Here is a 15697-nt window from a genome sequence, read left to right as displayed (position 1 = left end):
AAACTGAGGCTCAGAAGGATAGAGTCGCTTACCCAGCATTTAGATCTGTTGCCTTGACAACAGGTGAGGGTTTTCCCATGACCCTGCCCCTGCCCGCTACGTGGAGGCCTTTCTAGAGTAGGGCTTGCTGGGGTGGCTCTGGTGGTGTGGGAAGTACTTCCTGAAGTGGGGACCCACCGAGACCGAGGGGGTGCGGCTGACAAATCAGAGGCTGAGGGACCAAAGCCTGACCCGGGCTGAGAGTGGGGATCAAGGGGACCGGAGAAGGGAGTGTTTACAAGGGGTATGGAAGAGAGGCCTGGGAACTGGCTAGTGTTTCCTGCAGGCCTGGCTTCTTCCGAAACCTGAGCTGGGCATCCAAGGGACCTGGGCAGGAACAGCTTGATGTGTGACACGGTGAGCGTGGGGCCAAGGTAGCAGGATGCTGGCCCAGCCTACCCAGCCCGGCTGGCTCCATCTTCCCTCGCAGCAGCTGCTGCCGGTAGATGAAGAGTCTGCTGTGAACACCACCTTGCCGATGAACGGGCTCCCAGGGTGAGGCTGATTAACCAATGTGCAGCTGCCTCAGCCACCGCCTAAACAAGACCCCACTTGGCCTGCAGCTTTCCAAGGCCCCTGGGCCCCGACAGCCTCGCCCGATCTAAAGCTTTCTCAAGAGCAGAAGCTGCCAGAAGCTTCCTGCAAACACGTCAATGCAGGGAACCTGGAAGGCAGACCAACATGCCTGCCCCAGCTCTCCCAGGAAGCCCTAACCTCTCCACCAATCCTGCTTGTCCCAAACTCACACAGCCCTCCAAGGAGACCCCTCCAACTGCCCACTCATGGTCTGCTGAGAGAATTTATATTTCCTCTTCCCATTCCCCTTCCAACAAACTGGGAGCTCCCCAACAGCGAGAGAAGCAACCTTTGTAGCTAAGAACAGAACCAATGAGTGGATTCCGACGCATGGCGACCCCGTGTATCACAGAGTAAAATTTTACTCCATAGGGCTTTCTTGGCTGTGATCTTATGGAAGCAGATTGCTAGGCCTTTCTTTCACGGCACCACTGGGTGGATTCAAACAAGCAACCTTTAGGTTAGTAGTCAGCTCTTAACCATTTCCAAGAGCAGGAGCACTTTCTTCCCTTCTCTAAGGGGAGAGTTGAGTGGCTACTAAGGAAGAAAACCAGACAAGCTGGGCCTGGGGGAAGAAGGGCCTGGGAATTCCCATCCTGATATGCCAGGAAGTGTCTTGGAAGACTCCACGGAAGCAGGCATGGGAGCAGCTGAAACCTCAGGACACGCACTGGGCCCTCCTCTTGCTAGCTTTGGGAGTCCTAACCAGGCTCTGGTTCAGCCTGTAACTCAGCTCATGACCTACGGCTGATAAGAAAAGACCCAACACTGGGACCATCCTGCTCTCCAAACTCTGGTATTCCCAAATACTTCTGAGCCACTGCTGAGCTGCAGGTTAAGATTCACCCTCATTACCTCTCATCTGGCTCAGGGCAACTCCCCTACATTCATCCCTCCTTCTAAATCCTTGACATTGGCTTCCAGAATGATCTTTCTAAAAAGTGGCACATTGCTTCCCTGCTTAAATCACCCCTTGGATCCTCAGGCACTCCCAAGAAGGCTCCAACTCCTCAACCCATCATTCAACACCTTCACGGGCAGCTGCTGCCTTCTCTCCCTGCCTCTTCTCCAAGACCTCCCCACTCCCTTTTGCTATCCCAGCCCAGCATCTCACACCCCAGCCCAATGCCTCAACCCCAACCCAACATCTCACACCCCAGCCTAAAGACTCACACCCCCAGCCCAAGACCTCAACCCCAACCCAATGCCTCATACCCCTGCCCAACACCTCAACCCCAGCCCAGCATCTCACACCTCAGCCCAACACCTCACACCCCAGCCCAAAGCCTCACACCCCAGCTCAAAGCCTCACGCCTCCAGCCCAATACCTCACACCCCAACCCAATACCTCACACCCCAGCCCAAAGTCTCACACCCCAGCCTAACACCTCACACCCCCAGTGCAATGCCTCATGCCCAGCCCAAAACCTCATACCCCAGCCCAAGACCTCATACCCCTAGCCCAACACCTCACACCCCCAACCCCACGCCTAGTACCCCCACCCCAACACCTCACACCCCCAACCCAACACCTCGCACCCCCAGCCCAATGCCTCACACCCCCTAGCCCAACACCTCACACCCCAGCACATCTCATACCCCAGCCCAACGGCTCACACCCAAAGCTTCAAACATGATGAACCTTGTGTGATTTCTCAAATCCCCCTGCTTCCTCATGCCTCCCTCCATGTCTCTGTATCTGCCAGTCCCTCTGCCTGTTACACCCTCCTTGGTCTGTCCAGAAAATTATCCTTAGCTCCTCTCCCGATGTCTCAGGTCAATCTGCACTTATTCTCTGATCCTTCTGTACTTTGTTCCCACTCTTGTTAGAACAATTAGCTCACTGAACTAGAACCACCCCCCACTGCCTCTCTGGGAGCTGGACATTTCTGAGTTTGTTTCTGAGTCATCTCTTGTCCCTAGCCTTGACCAGCCCAGGGTCTGACACAGAGTAAATATCAGGATGTGCATGCTGAATGCATAAGTGAGTGAGGGAGTGCATGAATGCCTGATGAGCCCCTAACGGCCTTGAGTTTAGAATGGGAGGGAAAGCCCACGCTCAGAAAGGCATGATTTGAAGCAGGCTGGTCAGTGCTGCAGGTGGGGGACCAGCAATGCTATGCTGGGCAGGAGGGAGGGGGCTTTGTGAGAGGCTGCGGCATCAGAGAGGCTTCTTGGAGGAGGAGCCCAGATTTGTGAGAGCTGTAGATGAAATCAGGGGAAGAGCAGGGGCAAAGGCAGGAAGCGGAAATGCAGCCTTCCATCCTGCCCTGCCATTTGGCCAGAACATAGGGTGAATGGAAAGATGGGAGAAGGGAGGGGAAGTCCCAGAAGCCATGAATATCGGAGTCAGAGACAACCTGGATCTAGCAATGATTTACAACATCACTCATGGTAACTGTTCCAGCGCTGCTTGATCCATGTAATCACGGAGAACTCACTAACTCCAAACACTTAAAATTGTTAAAAGAAGGTTGGACTCAAATCGTCGATGGTCTTACATGCCAGGCTGGGGAATTTAGGCTTCATTCCGCAGGCAATGAAGAATTAGTTGCCAATCCTGCAGCAGAATGACATTACTGAATTTATGTTTTAGAAGCACCACACTAGAACTGGATAAACATGGCACCGTGGATTGAATTATGTCCCCCCAAAATTATGTGTTGGAATCTTCACTCCTCTACCTGTGGATGTAATCCTGTTTAAAAACGAGGTTTTCTTTGTTATGTTAATGAGCCCATAACAGTGTAGGGTGTGTCCTAAACCTAATCACTTCTGAGTTATGGAGGGCAGATAAGACACAGAGGCACACACAAACATGGCGGCAGACGGACTTTTATGAGGCTCGTCTACAAGCCAAGGAACCAAGCAACACCGAGACTACCTACAAGGAAGGAATCAATGTGGTCGAGACCATGATTTGGACTTTCAGCTTCCGAACCATGAGAAAATACATTTCTGTTCTTTAAAGACATCCACGTGTGGTATTTGTGTTATAGCGGCACTCGGAGACTAAGATACATGGCAAACTGACTCCATGGTCTAGCCTTGTCCTCCAGCCCCAAATTCCTATAAAATGACATTTTATATGTTTATGTACATTAATCATTGTAGTGCAGTAAAATAAGAAAGGATATCCTTAGCAGTCCAGAAATTATGAGGCATCCCCAAAAGGAAGAAGACAGAGAGCGATATCTGATGGAGGGACAGAGAGCTGGTCACATAAATGACAGGGCCCAATGAAAATCAAAACACACGGCCGCTTCTTCAAAACTTAGAAATTTTAAGATGACAAGGAGTCATTGTTTAGGCAGCATCGAGTATCTGTTAACGGTGATGGAAAATTTGGCAATGGGTATGAGCGATGGTTGCACAACATGACTAATGTAATCAGAAGAGAGAGAATTTAAAAATAAAACAAAATAAAAAAAAGAATTTCAACACAGTGACAGCCAGGCATTAAACCAAGTCTAAGACCCTTCTAAGCGTGCAGCCATGAAACCAGCCCTGGTGGGAAGAAACCACAGCCTCAAGCCTGCAAAGGAAGGTCCGTGGCCAATGGTGGAGGCAGCTTGGACGGAGCTTTAGACTCCTGGGTGGAAAAAACAGGAGCAGAAGGCAGCTTTGACCATTGTCTAGGGTTCCGTAGTAAAGAAGCCAGGTGATTTGGCCCTTGCCCACCAAACCCTGCCTCCAAATGAGAGAAGGAAAGAATGTTTGAGAGACAGGACACCCTGGAAGCTGGAATACACAAGAGCAGTAAAAGGAGCTACTGGCCCAACTCACCTAGCAGCATTTTCTACACTCCCTAAGGTTGCAGTAAACAGGCATATCACATCACTCAGAGACAGGCTATCAGGGAACTCCAAGCACAAGGCAGAAGATAAATCCAAACATTACTAAATATTAGAGGGAAACCAACAATGTGAAACAGATGTGAAACGCAACGTCTGGAGGAGAGGAAAGGAAATACAGGGAAATGGACCTGTGGAGTGTTTAGACAAACCTCGTATCAGAATCATTAATGGTCCTCAAAGTTTAGCATGCATCAGAATCCCCCAGGGGGCTTGGAAAAACACCTGCCCCCAGTTTCTGATTCAGCAGATCTGGGATGGGGCTCCGGAATTCACATTTCTGACAAGTTCCCAGGTGCTGCTAATGCTGATGGTCCAAGGACCATTCTTTCAGAACTACAGATCTAGATACAACGGCATAAACCAGAGTCAGGGGGTAAATGGCAGGAAAAAAAGACTCTCGAAAGGAGGAGGCAGAGAGATTGATCACGGACATGTAGACAGTGGCTGGTCTCTTCCTCTCAGTGCGGATGTGTCCTTGGTGATGCTAAGTTTTTTCAAAAACGGTAAGAGCCCTGATTTTAAATAGTCCTTTAAATGATAACTTAGATTGATAATACAAATTATTCTGACATAGACATAAAAGAGCTTTGACAGGGCAAGATTTATCAAGGGCCAATCAGAATTTATCTCAGGAATGCAATGTTGGTTAAACATATGAAAACCAATCAATGTAATACACTGTTAGTCATAGAATAAAGGACAAAACCCACACAATCACCTCAATGGATACAGAAAAACATTTGACAAAATCCAGCACCCTTTCATGATAAAAACACTCAACAAACTAGAAATAGAAGGGAACTTACTCTACCTAATAAAGGGAATCTACAAAAATTCACAACTAACGTCATAAAGGCAAAAGACTGAAAATTTTCCCCCTAAGACCAGGAACAAGGCAAGAATGTCTGCTCTCGCCACTTATAGTCAACATTGTACTGGATGTTTTAGCCAGGGCAATTAGCCAAGAAGAAGAAATAATAGCCATTTAGATTGGAAGGAAAGATGTAAAACTATCTATTCACAGAGGCCAGGATCATGTTTATAGAAAATCCTGAGAGCAGATGGTTTAACAAGGCCTCTAGGTGATTCTGAGCTAATAAATGAGTTCAGGAAGGTTGCAGGATACAAGATCAATATACACAAATCCATTCTACTTGTATACACTAGCAATGAACAATCCAAAAATGAAATTAAGAAAATAATTCCATTTACAATAGCATCTAAAGGCAGCATTATTCAGACTAGCCAAAAAAAGGGAAACAACCCAAATGTCCATCATCTGATGAATGGATAAACAAAATGTCGTATATCCATACGATAGAGTATCATTCAGTCACAAAAAGGAATGAAGGTTCGATTTCATGCTACAACATGGATGAACTTTGAAAACATTATGTTAAGTGAAAGAAGCCAGACACAAAACGACAAATATTGTATGGTTCCATTTATGGGAAATTTCCAGAATAGGCAAATCCACAGGGACTTGGGAAAGGGAGTACTGAGGAGCAGCTGTTGATAGGTACGGGCTTACTTTCTGTGATAATAAAAATGTTCTGGAATTAGATAGTGGTAATGGTTGCACAAATTTAGGAATATACTGAAAACTACTGAATAGTACACTTTTAAAGGGTGAATTTTATGGCATGGGAATTATATCTAAATTTTTAAAAGAGGATATGGGAACACCTCCTTTATTTGGACCATGTTAATGGTAGCTATGTGCTTCCTTAAGTAATTAGAATCAAGATCACTCCTGTCCTGCCTAATCATCTCACTTATGATTTGGCTAATTAATCCAATCTTAAGTGTGCGTGGTCTATTCCCACCAATTTCTAACCTACTAGAAAACTCTGAACTTCACAGAACAAACCAAAAGCAACTTTATAAGGCATAGAACCCGTGGTACCCATAAATCAAAAATCAGGTTGTTATGAAAAAAGAGCCAATCAAGAAACATGAAAATGAAAAGATTATAGCCAGAAAAATAAAAATACATTAAAACTCAATAAAACGGCTGACCAGAAAAATTGAAATCACTGAAGAAAAGAAAATTAGTAGGTTAAAGCCAAGGAATACTCATAGACCCCAGCAAGGACCAAGAAATAAGAATAGGGAAGACAAGTTGAGAACACCTAGAAAACTTCCAGCAACTCTCTAATATAAGGTCTGGAGAGAAACCAGAGAGAAGGAAACACTCGAAGAAATAAGAAGAACCTTCACAGTAATCAAGACAGAACACCAAGTACACTCACAACAAAAAATGACAATGAAAATCTAACCCAGACACATTGTTTGTGATTTCAAAATACAATGAATAAAGGCTAAAATCAATTTAAAGCTTCAAGAAGGGGAGAAAACAGGTTACCCACAAAGAAATGAGAATCAAACTGACCTCAGTCTTTCCACCAGCAACACTGAATGCAAGAAGGCCTTGGAGGAATCTCCCCAAAGATAGCTGGGAACAGGATTAGGAAGGCAGGCAAGTCTGCGTTCCAATGAGAACGCAAAATCAAGATATATTTAGAAATTCAAGGACTTGGAAAGTTACCATCCAAAGTCCCTACCGGAAAGAATTACTTAAGGAGATATTCTAGGGAAGAGGGAATAAATCCAAGAGAAAGGCATGAATTTAAGAAGCATAAGTGAAAACCATATACTAACAAGGGTGAGTTTTACTGAATATGAGTTATACCTCAATATAGTTAACTGAAGAAGAGGAAGGAGGAGGAAGAGGAGGAGCCATGCTGATAATATAAAATAGCCCTTCCCCCAAAAAGCAGTAAAACTTATTATTAAGTTGAAAACAGAACTGACAAGAATATAGAACTAAATGGGCAAGGATCATGGAAATAAAGGAAGTAAAAGCATCCTGAGGTCTTTTCCTACCTGCAACAGGATACAGATAATGATTTAACCTGGATCCTGATAGAAAATACCAGTTTTCAAATGTGAGTTAAAAATCTAAATTTTTAGAAATGTATAAAAAACCTATATAAGAAAATTTATGTCAACAAGAGGCAGAAAAAAAGGGGAGGGAAAACTGTATTGATGAGCTTGATCTAATGAATGGTAGAGAGACAGATAGACAGACAGACAGATAACTTGGAATGCAACATGTATAGATAACATTTTTTTTAATTCATATTGAACATTCATGAAAGATTTAAAATGCTTATCTCTAGAATCTAGAAAAGTACAAGTAAAATAAACTCCAGAAGGAAGAAGGAAAAACATAGCAAAAATAAAAGCAATGCTAATTTATATAAAGAGTGCCCGTGGCACAGTGATTAAGAGCTTGGCTGCTAACCAAAAGGTCAGCAGTTCAAATCCAACAGCCACTCCTTGGAAACCCTGTGGAGCAATTTATACAAATTAAATTTTAAAAGTTAGAGTCGATCAATAAAACTAAGAGCTGGTTCTTTGCAAAGACCAAAATAGACAAACCTTTGGCAAAATTTACGAAGAACAAGATAGACAGAAGAAGGAGAGGAAGAGAAGGAAGAGGAATGGGAGGAGGGGAACGAGAAAGCAGGCATAACTTTAGAAAGTAATTTTTCTACCTGAGGAAAGATATTTCTGAAATCCTAGGGCAAGGGTCATACTTACTGGTGACATATTTAAGAAAAACATTTCCAGTATATAGTCAGGATCAAATAAGAAAGCCTGCTATCACTCCTGCTACTCAACATCTGTCTGGAGATCCGGTGCAATGCAATCAAAAGAGATCAAATAAGAAAGCCTGCTATCACTCCTGCTACTCAACATCTGTCTGGAGATCCTGTGCAATGCAATCAAAAGAGAAAAACAAGTAAGCAGTGTAAATATTCACAAGAATGTAACTGTTAAGATCTGCAGATGACATGACGTTCTACCTACAAAATCCGAGAGAATCAACTGACAAGCTTAGAATATGCAAATTCAGCAAAGTGGCATGGTTCACAAGATAAATATTTTACATATACAGCAGACAAGTAATTTATATCCAGAATACATATAGAGAGAGAGCCCTGGTGGCACAGTGGTTAAGAGCTCAGCTGGTAACCAAAAGGTCAGCAGTTCAAATCCACCAGCCGCTCCTTGAAAACTCTATGGAGCAGCTGTACTCTGTCCTATGAGGTTGCTGGGACTCAGAATCAACTCAACAGCAGTGGGTTTGATATCTAGATGTGTGTGTGTAAATATATGCATATATGTGTAGTATGTGTATGTATGTACATATATATGAAAAGTATATATATATAAAGGACAAATGACCTAATAGAAAAATGGCAAAAGTTACATTTCAGAAATTCAGATAAAAGAATATAGAGTTGGTCAATACATTTATGAAAAGGTGCTTAGTCTCACTTGCAATCAAGTAAATACAAAATGAAACAATGAGAAAACATCTTTACTCATCAATCAGGTAAAATTTTAAAGTAGTTTGATAATATCAAGTCTGATAACATTGTGGGGATTTTTTATCCCAAGCTTGGTGTGAATATAAATTTGTACAGTGTTTTTGGAAAACAATTTGGCATTCGTATACAATTTTCAATGCTTATACCTTTCAACCCATGTAACATTTTAATAGTAAGAAATTCTAATCTCTATCGATTGTTGTTAGCTGTCACTGAGTTGGCTCTGACTCGTGGGGATCCTATTTACAACAAAACAAAATGTCGCCCTGTCCTATGCCATCTTCATGATCATTGGTATGCTCAAGTTCATTGTTGTGGCCACTGTATAGTATGAGTGTCGTCCAACCTAGGGGGCTCATCTTCCAGCACTATACTGGACAATGTTCTGCTGTGATCCAAGGGGCTTTCATTGGCTAATTTTCAGAAGTAGGTCAGCAGGCGTTTCTCCCTAATCTGTCTTATTTGGGAAGCTCTGCTGAAACCTGCCCACTAGGGGTGATCCTGCTGGTATTTGAAATACCAATGGCAGAGCTTCCAGCGTCACAGTACAACAAACTAACAGATGAGTAGTGGTGTCTATCAATACAGAAAGGTCAAATAAACTATGGTGCATCTATTATAGAGAATACTGTAGCAGAGGTAAAAAGAAGTAGATGGGTCTATATGTACTCATATGAAAAGCTCTCCAAGACCTACTGTTAAATGGGAGACGGGGAGGCAAATTGCAGTCTAATATGCTCTATCTCTAGAGAAATACTCTTCACATTGATCAACTCTGCAGTGAGGTCTTCAGCTGAAGAAGTAGTGAAGGGAGACTTTGTTTTTATCTGTATTGTTCACTTTTTTTTTTTTTAAATGAGAAGGTATTGAAGAAATAAGGTGGCCTAGACTGATGCTGAAGGATCCCTCTCCATTTCAATAAATATACTGGGCAATATATTACAAGAAAATGTAAATACCTAACTGTTATGGATGGATTTACGTCCCCCAAAAAGGTATGTTGAAGTCCTAACCCCCAGTACCTGTGAAATACGACCTTTGAAAATAGGATCATTGAAGATGTTATCAGTGAAGTTAACATGAGATCTTACTCGAGTCCTTATAAAAGAGGAGAACAGGGAGACACAGGGAAGACAGCCATGTGAAGACAGAGACAGAGCGATCTACAAGCCAAGAAACACCAAGGATCGCTGGTCATCATAGAAGCTAGGACACAGACATGGAACAGACCCGCCCTCAGATTCCCCAGAAGGAATCAACACTACTGATACCCTGATTTAGGATATCCAGCCTCCAGAGCTGAGAAACAAAAAATTTCTGTCCTTATAAGCCACCCAATATGTGGTACTTTGTTACGACAGCTGTAGGCAACTAAGACAACCACCAGGCTCAAAGTAGAGATAACACACAGGTGGCAGAAACAAAGAGGAAACTGCCATGCAAAAATAAAAACAATCTTTCAGAGAGAAGGGCAGGTGGATAGAGGCTCCAGGGCTAGAGTCTGAGAGCCGATTTTTAACTCCAGAGGCTCAGCCTCACCCTGTGGAAGGTGAGGCGCTAAAGTGGAGCCCCCTCTACAGTAGGAAGCCTTGAAAGGTTGCTCCATTCATAAATGAACTAAAAAAAAAATCCATTTGGGGAAGCAGCAAAGACATCATTGACAGATAGTGAGAAAAAAAAAGTCACACTTCAGTAATTAAAACCCCAGGCCTGCACCACATATGGGTACAGGGTCCAAATTTATACCGCCCATGCAGGATGGCAATTCTAAGCTGTAAATTTTTTTTTTTTTTGAAATTTCTGGAATTTCTTGTGAAATGCGATTTTACGACTGCTAAATTTATTCTTAGTTTTTTTCTAAATTTTATTTATTTTGTTATGGTTGAGAATATACACAGCAAAACATACACCAATTCAACAGTTTCTACAGGTACAATTTAGTAACATTGATTACGTTCTTTGAGTTGTGCAACCATTCTCGCCCTCGTTTTCTGAGTTGGTCCTCCCTCATTAATATAAACTCACTGCCCCCTAACATTCTTGTCTAAGGGGTTGCTGTTGTCAATTTGATCCCATATAAATAGTTCTTAAAAGAGCATAATGCTCAAGGCAGAGCTTTTTTACTAGTTAAGCTAAACTACTGCTTGGTTTTAAGATGACTTCACGGGGTATTTTTGGTTTAAGGTTTAAAGACTATTTCAGAGAAATAGTTTCAGGGGTTCATCCAGCCTCCACTGCTCCAGGAAGTCTAGAGTCCATGAGAATTTTAAACTCTATCCTGCATTTTCCCCCTTCTGATCAGGATTCTTCTACGGAATCTTTGATCAAAATGTTCAGTGGTAGCTGGGCACCATCCAGTTCTTCTGGTCTCATGATAAAGGACGCAGTTGTTCACGAAGGCAATGAGCCACACATTCCATATCCTCCTCCTGTTCCTGACTCTCCTTCTTCCTCTGTTGCTCCAGGTGAATAGACACCAATTGTTGTGCTTTGGATGGCTGTTTGCAAGCTTTAAAACCCCTATGCTCTAAGATAAACATACGAATTGTTCTGAATGAGTGAAACACTCAGGCCCAGCAGAAACAAGCAAGATCACTCTCTATAAGGACACTTTCACAACCTAGGGCACACCATGTCACTTTGAGAACATTCCAAAGAAAGGTGATCCAACAGAAAGCAGAAATTATCCAACAATATCATAGCATCACACAAATAAAATTTTGCTGAAGATCATTCAAAAACGGCTGCAGTAGTGCATCCACAGGGAACTGCCAGAAATTCAAGCCAGATTCAGAAGAGGCTTGGAACAGGGGATGTCATTGCTGATGTTAGGCAGACATTGGCTGAAAACAGGGAACACAAGAAAGATGTTTACCTGTGTTTTATTGACTGTGCAAAGGCATTCGACTGTGTGGGTCATAACAAATTACAGATAACATTGCAAAGAATGGGAATTCCAGAACACTTAATCGTGCTCACGAGGAACCTGTACATAGACCAAGAGGCAGTCCTTCCAATAGAACAAGTGAATACTGCGTGGTTTAAAATCAGAAAAGTTTACATAAGGGTTGTATCCTTTCATCATACTTATTCAATCTGTATGCTCAGCAAATAATCCAAGAAGCTGGACTATATGCAGAAGAACAGGGCATCAGGATTGGAGGAAGACTCATTAACAACCTGTGATATGCAGATGACACAACCTTGCTTGCTGAAAGTGAAGAGGACTTGAAGCACTTACTAGTGAAGATCAAAGACCACAGCCTTCAGTATGGATTACACCTCAACATAAAGAAAACAAAAATCCTCACAACTGGACCAATGAGCAACATCATGATAAACGGAGAAAAGATGGAAGTTGTCAAGGATTTCATTTGACTTGGATCCACAATCAACAGCCATGGAGGCAGCAGTCGAGAAACTAAACGACGTATTGCATTGGGCAAATCTGCTGTAAAAGACCTCTTTCAAGTGTTAAAAAGCAAAGATGCCACTTGAAGACTAAGGTGCACCGATCCAAGCCTCGGTATTTTCAACTGTCTCATATGCATGGGAAAGCTGGACAATAAATAAGAAAGATTGAAGAAGAATCAATTCCCTTGAATTATGGTGCTGACGAAGAATATTGAATTTACTATCAAATGCCAGAAGAATGAACAAATCTGTCTTGGAAAAGTGCAGCCAGAATGATTCTTAAAAGGAAAGATGGTGAGACTTCGTCTCACATACTTGGGACATGTTATCAGGAGGGATCAGTCCCTGGAGAAGGACATCATGCTTGGTAAGGTAGAGGGTCAGCAAAAAAAGAGGAAGACCCTCAACGAGGTCGATTGACACAGTGGCTATAACAATGGTCTGAAACATAGCAACGATTGTGAGGTTGGCACAGGACTAGGCAGTGTTTCTTTGTGTTGTACACAGGGTCGCTATGAGTTGGAACCAACTCAATGGCATCTAACAACAACAGGACACACAGGACTTGCACAGAAAAGAAAAAGGCGGGTGGGGGGGAGGCAAGATGAGTTCACAATAAAAAATGAAGACTCAAAACCAGTGAGGTACAGTTATCAGAAACACACACACACACCCCAGAATTGATACCCTAAAAATTGGAGATAATAGAGCAGTCTGAAAGTGCCTACGCGACATATGTTTTAAATGGTTAAAGAGATAAAAAGTGGAACATAAAACACAATTAAGGCTTAAGACAAAGATAGTGCCATTTGGAACTTTGGGGAGCATAAGGAGTCTCTGGGACATCAGGTTGAGGGGATCAGGAAGCTACCGAAAACACAGTTCCGGAACTCAGGAGCGAGGTCTTGGCTGGAGTAAGCTGGGAATCATCACTGGGGGTTGCTGAAGCACTCACAGAAGAAGTGGTTGGCTAGAACGTGAACCATGAGAGGAAGGTCTCTGGAGTGAGCCCTGTGTTTAAGGACAGGTAATCGGAAGAAGACAGGAGTATAAGCTCTGTCCACTCCACCCATTTGGTGGCAGTATTCTGTGAATACTTCCAGGAAGTATTCTGTGAGCTCCCTTCTCAACAGATGTACCCCAGAGTCTTAGTCCTAAGGTTCCTTCCACAGCCTATCTCACTGCATACTAACCCGAGGCTATGATCTGTCTGTTTAGCTCTTTTGCTGTCACCTCCCAGAGGGTGACCATTCCATCCTCTAGCCTTTATCTCCCTACATCGAGCACAGGGCTGGGCTCCTTCAATGGCTCCATAGATGATCGTTGAAATGCATGAAATTAATATGTGTGTTCTATTGTGTTGTGGGAATTCACATCATGAATCCACAGGACAACGGGACTCAGAAAAAGGAGCTAGAAACTCAGCTGGTTTCCTCTTCCTCGGCCCTCTTCCCTCTCTCCCTCGGCCCTCTTCCCTCTCTCCCTCCTGCTTCTTATTTTTTACTGGGAAGAAACAGCATCAGCTCTGTGATGCGGACAGGCACACCCCCTGAATCAATCTTTCATGAGCATCACGAAGCATTTAAGGTTGTACTTACGCAAGATTTCCCATTCTTCTCTCCCTCTTCAATCATTGTCACTGTTGTTGTTGTTGATAGCTGCCATCGAGTCATCCCCTGATTCATGGCAGCCCACACACAGTGGAACAAAATGCTGCCCAGTCCTGCACACCTTTCCCATGATCGGCTTCGGATCAGACCCTTGTGCTCCACAGGGTTTTTTCTTTCTTTCTTTTATTATTGAAAAAAATATACACGATACCACATTTGCCAATTCGACATTTTTCAGGTACATAATTTAGCGGTATCAGCTACATTAATCATGTCATGTAACCACCACCCATTAATCATTGCCAAATCTCCCATCACCATGAAGAGAAACTCAATGCCTCCTAACCAATGGTCACAGGGTTTTCATTGGCTGATTTTCAGATGTAGATCACCAGGCCTTTCTTCCTAGCCCATCTTAGTCTGGAAGTTCTGCTAAAACCTGTTTGGCGTCATAGCAACCCACAAGCCTCTCCTGACAGATGGGCGATGGCTGCACATGAGGTGCATTGGTCAGGAATCAAACCCAGGCCTCCTACATGGAAGGCAAGACTTCTACCACTGAACCACGACTGCCCCGAATCATTATAATAATTACCTGTTATTGAATGCCTACTATGGGGCAAGCACTTTGCAAGTATTATCTCATTTAATCCTCACAACCTTTTTACTAGCTCCATTCTACAGATGAAGAAACTGAAGCTCAGAGAGATGAAGTAATGATCCTGGGCCACAAGCCATGGAGAGACACAGAGCCAAGGTTCAAACCCAGACCTCTCAGACTCCAAACCCACAGTTTCTGGCTCTACCATCAGCTCTCTCCTTCTTCCTTCTCCCCTCCCTCCACTGCCAGCTCCCTTCCCTCCTAGCTCACTCTGACTCTCACTCACTCCGTCCTTAGCTCACGCTGTGTCTGACTCATCCGTTCTTGGGCAGACAAGTGGGGTGGGGGTAGAAAGAGGGTGGCCAGATCAGTGGTGATTACCAGTTTCAGTTTGTCTTTTCATGGCTGCCAAGCATGGTTCTGAGGCAGGGCCTGAAATCCATGGCCCCTTCTGGGCCCCCTCTGGGGTCCCTGAGAGGAAGAAAAGAGCAGATGCATCACCCTAGGTCTCCTGCTACCAGGACAGGCCATGACCAAGGTGGCCATTCCCTTGAGCTGGGCCAGGGGCATCTCACCAAATACCTCCTGATGGGAGGGCCTTTCCCAGTCAACAACTATGCCTCAGACCAGGACTGAGGAATGGCAGAGTCAAAGGAGGAAGAAGGAGAGGAGATGAAGGAGACAAAAATGAGGAGGAATGGTATGTGAGGAGGGATAGAAAAACTTCACCTCAGGATACCAGGTGCAGAGGTTAGCACCCAGGATATAGGGTTCCAGCAGTGGCTCCTCACTCAAGAGCGAACTTAACTAAATACAGCCCTGCTCCAAACCTCAGTTTCCCCATATGTCATCTCGGACTTTATGACCTCCTCAGATACATCCCCCATTTGCCTTTCAGAGTCTGGCCCCATGGATTCATTGTTCAGGAACCCTACCTTGCTCCCCTCTCCCACCTTCTTCTAAAGGTCCTACCTCTTCCTTCAGCCCTGACAACTCTTAGATTAAGCCTGATCCCTTTATATCCTGATTTACACAGCGTCACACACCACAAGGCAGAAGCTTAGGTGAATCACCTCTGATCCCCCCTGCCAAGCACTTACACACAGTAGGTGCTCAGCAAACATTCTGCTAGTGATGGTCAGATGGAGAGATGGTCACGTGGAGAGGCAGATGCATGCATAAAAAAATAAGCCTGCTTTG

The 15697-nt window shown here is 43.9% G+C and overlaps 1 protein-coding gene across 1 annotated transcript in view; it reads right to left on the bottom strand.

Annotated features, from left to right (window-relative positions):
- Nucleotides 1-15697, bottom strand: part of PITPNM3 (PITPNM family member 3) — an 88636-nt gene that overhangs the window by 52883 nt on the left and 20056 nt on the right. The window lies entirely within an intron of this gene.

This window comes from Loxodonta africana, chromosome 18 (assembly GCF_030014295.1).
Source record: "Loxodonta africana isolate mLoxAfr1 chromosome 18, mLoxAfr1.hap2, whole genome shotgun sequence".
NCBI lineage: Eukaryota > Metazoa > Chordata > Mammalia > Proboscidea > Elephantidae > Loxodonta > Loxodonta africana.
Note: the sequence above shows the minus strand (reverse complement) of the source record. Positions and strands in the feature narration are given on the sequence as shown.